The sequence below is a fragment of the Alligator sinensis genome, unplaced genomic scaffold (genome assembly GCF_000455745.1).
Source record: "Alligator sinensis unplaced genomic scaffold, ASM45574v1 scaffold241_1, whole genome shotgun sequence".
NCBI classification, from domain to species: domain Eukaryota; kingdom Metazoa; phylum Chordata; order Crocodylia; family Alligatoridae; genus Alligator; species Alligator sinensis.
The window spans coordinates 194,302-198,858 of record NW_005841894.1 but is presented as its reverse complement, the minus strand read 5'-3'; positions in this window follow the sequence as shown (position 1 = coordinate 198,858).

The following is a 4,557-nucleotide window of genomic DNA, read 5'->3' as shown; positions in this document are numbered from 1 at the left end:
GGGACAATGGCAACTGGCCTACGAGTTAGGTTTTCATTACCTGGAGGAATTTGATGATGACTCCTCAATGATTTCGTCGAGTTGAGTGTACAAAAAAAGCTGTCTAGATTAGAATAATGTTTAAACACCTGTATTATATGTTTAATAGTGATAGTCAGTTTGATTGACCGCTTTATCGTGCGGTTCCGTGTAAGTTTTGTAAATATTAGTGAAATAACTGTTTTAAGAAAGTTCTTTTGCAGATCCGGAATTCAGAGTGCGTGGTGGAGAAAAGCCCCGAGAAGGACAACATCACCAAAAGGAGTGAGGGCCTGATACGCGACTCTGCCATGACGCCCACTGAAGCCCTGATCGTTCAGTTTTTTGTTATGAACATAATTATGTGCATATTTGTGTGTGCTGGCTATTATTTAATTTGATCCCTTGAGGAGGAATTTTTTATGTTAGCTGATTTTGTGTTTGTTTGTTTAGTTCCACGAACCGTTTACAGAGCTACTGGTAACCCAAGCAATGGGCATGTGGTATAATTCTGCTGTGCCTTTAGCAAGGGGAGATGTCATAACCCAAAGGTATGATTTTGTGTGTGCTTCGGCACTAGAATTGCAAGAGAAATGCACAGTGCAAAGGAGTTCCCACCACCCACATGCAAATTTGTTCCCCGCTATTGGCTAGTTCTAAATTATTCCCATGTGGTGGCTAACGATTGGCCTGCTAGCCGTATAAGAGGCTTGAGCGGTTTCCGCCCAATCCGAAGAGGGCTCCACATCCATCTCGTGGGGACTCTGGGTACACGGCAGGGTAATAGAAACCCTGTGTGAGATTCAGAGGAGTTTGGCGACCTGATCCATCGCCCACCTCTTTCTGTCTTCGAGAGATAATTTTTTATAAGACGTATCTACGAAGTTTCTATTTTGGTGGCGCGCTTGTCCAGGGCATCCGGAGCTCTGTTTCCGTGGAGCCTAGCAAACTCCACGTGATTGTTCGTGTTGTTTTGTTTGTAACTGCAACTCAAGCAAGTTTTCCAACCTGCACCGCAACCATCTTCGGTGTAAGTAAACAATCTTTAAATCTACCATTACGAGTCCGTGCCTAATTCTAGTGTGTCGCCTGTTCTCTCCGACCCCGTGTGCCCGGGCTGCTGGCCACAGCCCGCGCAGAGCACAAAAAAGGGCCTGGCTCACACCCGGCCCGCACAGGAAGCTGAGTGAAATACTTAAAATACCATTAGATCTGATAACAAAACATTTAATATTAATAAAGAGTTTTGTAAATTTTGTGGATATTTATGGTTCCCATCAATGTGGGTTCTTACTGGCAATTGTTTCTAGAATAATGGCTTTGACAATTCCCTGATAATTGTTTTAAGAACCTTTTATTATTATACAAGTGTAATAATAACCTGATTTCAGTCTTTCAGTTGACTGAGATGTAAACAGTATTTTAAAATGTAAATATGCTGACATTCCAGAAATATCCTAGAGTATGAGTTCTTTGAGGTCAGGACTGCCACTCTATTATTTATTCACACAGGTTTAAATGTTTTATTTGATACTCAAGTATTGAAGTAAGGTGTTCCTTTTGATATGTAGTGGGTCCAGCACTTAGGCAGCAAAGTTAACCCCTGCTGGCCACCTGGACCAAGCCTTGCTTGCCAACTTTGGCCTCTCAGGGTTTCACACTGTGGTGTCTTGTCTGGCACTCCTTAATGTTATGACTGGACATGGAGTCTGCCTCTGGAGGACAGGGGGTTTGGGGTCTTAGGTCCCTATCTTGAATGAGGGATAGGGGCCTTGGGCAACTTTACTTTGGCTGGGCCCCTCCACTTTAGGTCCACTGTCTCAGGACGATAAACTCCCATGCCCCAGCTCCAGTTTTGCCTTTGTGGATTCTGGACCCCTCAACCCTTGATTTTGCCCTTCCAGGCATTGGGCTTGCATCCTCAGTGTTTGCTGTTGGACACCACAGTTCTTTTGCTAACAGAAGCCCTAGACCTTTTGAAGGAGGCTAAGACCCAGGGTACCCTTGCCACCCTTCTCAGTGGCCTCCTTTACTCCTACAGCCATAATCTTGTCTTCTGGTATGTAAACACAAATGAAATAAGGTAAGCATCTGCCTCAAACAAAAGGTCCCCCACCCTGAATTAACACCATACCATGGCAAAATTATAATGCAAGACCCAAAGTACTTGTCTTCAGATTCCTGGTGATGCAGGGGCTTCCTGTATCCTGCAGCCTAGAGTCCTTTCTCCTTGTCTGGTCAGGCCCTGCCTCTCCCTGGAGCTCTGCTTCTTGCAGCATGCAGGGCCAAACTGCCCCCTTTGCTTCAAGTCCTGAGTTTATATGTCTCTCACTTGGGTTCACCTGACCCACTACTTCTTCCCCAGGGCTGTCAATCACTGTCTGCACTGTGTTGGCTGCACCTGGGGCAGGCAAACATTTGATTGAAGGGCCCTCTGCTACTATCAGTTTTTCCAGGAGGCTGGAGCCAGTCAGCTAATCGTTGACTCCCTCTCTCCTTCAGTGATGTGGTAGGGGCCCTATTACAGTCTACTAGCTAAGTGGTTAGAGTGCTTACCCAGGAAGTTGAAGATTCAAATAGTTCTCCATACTTTCTGTTCAAACTATGCCACAGTACAGCATAGAATGTACCATAGGACCATAGGGATGCTGCCTCTGTAGCCAAGCAGTTAGAATATGCAGGTTGGGGGAAAATCTATGGCTCTGGCTCTGCCTGAAGGATCTTTAAAAAATGTACACGAAGAAGTCATTGAAAAACAGCCACAACTATTATCACCATCTTGGAAGCAAAAAACACATGTGGGAATTTTCCTCTCTAGTGGCTGAGCAGGTCAACAGTTCAAATGGGAAAACACCCCAAAAGTTTGTCCACTGAAGAAGGGAGAAAGAGAACTGGATTCGTTTTGGATTGAAATGCTTACAGATGGCCTAAATCCTGTTTTAGGTATCTACATCTTTATTTGACTCTTAGCCCTTTACCTTTACTGATAACCAGCAGCAAGGCTGTTTATGAACATTTCCCATGGAGGGAGGGAAAAGAACTGATATGATACATTTATTTATTGGATAGAAGAAATTGGATGTAGTTGGTTGTCTCTCATGATATGAACATATTAGAATTTATCTCATTCAATGAAATACATTTTGTTGGTTTACTCTGAGACCTTTGCTTCACTTGAACAGAATTTGATTAAATAGAAATCCAGCTTGAAGGTGTTCTTCACAGATTGATTGTGTTTAAGTCACTACCCTAAAGCAGAACAGTCTGTCAGTGGCTCAGCAGAGATTAGAACTGAGAATCCGCTTATCTCTCTTAGTCCCCAATCTTGCAATTAACCATAAATAGATGTTGGGTGCTCTCTGTGTAGTCAGTTACCGGATCAGGGACTGAGTCTTTCTCTTTAAATAATAGAAGTAGTTGTAGGATTCCATCCCAGTAAAGGCTGTTAATATTTTTCAACAAAATATATTGCTGCCAAATATATTTTTCTGCCATAAATTCACTACACACACACACACACACACACACATACACACACACACATACGTATAGTGAATTTTTGGCAGGAAAAAAACATATTTGGCAGATGTTTAGCAGATATATATATATATTAGCATATATATACGTGTGTGTGTGTGTGTGTGTGTGTGTGTGTGTGCATATATACATATATATATATATATATATTAGCATTTCTATTCTAAAACAGTTTTTCTTTCTTTTCCCTTTTTTTTTTTTTTACTTTTGGAAAACTTTCTGAAATTATGTTTGCTTCTTGAATTTCCTTTTCCTCCTTTCTGTTCCTTTTGACCAACATAAAATTATAAAATTACCCACAGATTTCTCCCTCCACACATTATTTCACTTTTCTTCATTTTTATTGTAACCTTGCAAAACTACTGGTGCTCCAATTTTGGAAAAAGTAGACAGGGGCAAAGGGAAACATTAAATTATTTTTTCAAGCATTCTACAAGAGAAAAAAATGGGGGATATGAGAGAAAAACCACTTTAGAAATTAAAAATCTATTTTTCAAAAAAGAAAAGAATTAAGGTCATTGGACACATTAAAATTAGTATCTGCTGACTCTAAGGAATATCTGGCTGTGTTAAAGTTAGCATGTGGTGTGAGCAGTTTCACATTAAGGGTTAATACCCTCTCTAAGGTGTGTTACTAAGTCCTGCTGCTAGAGGGCTTGTATGCAGGGGTCTGGCTAGGAGCTGCCGAGATGTGTCAGTGTCTGCTCCACTCACCAGCCCTCTAGCTGCTGTATAGGAGGGGGAGAGAGGGAGACAAGCCCCACCCCTCCCCCCCACACTACTTGGATCGCAACTCTATCCCTCCTGAATTTCCACCCAACTCCATATGTGCCCTCAGATTGCCCCCCCAATCTCCTATGCCCCCTGAATTGCTGCTTCCGTTCTTGTATCATTGCCCTATCATCTTGATCCCCTGTTACTGCCTTTATTGCCTCCTCCATCCCCCAGTGGCCCCTCTACCACCAGATTGCTGCCTTGCCTGAGAGTGGAAGCAGCAGTGGT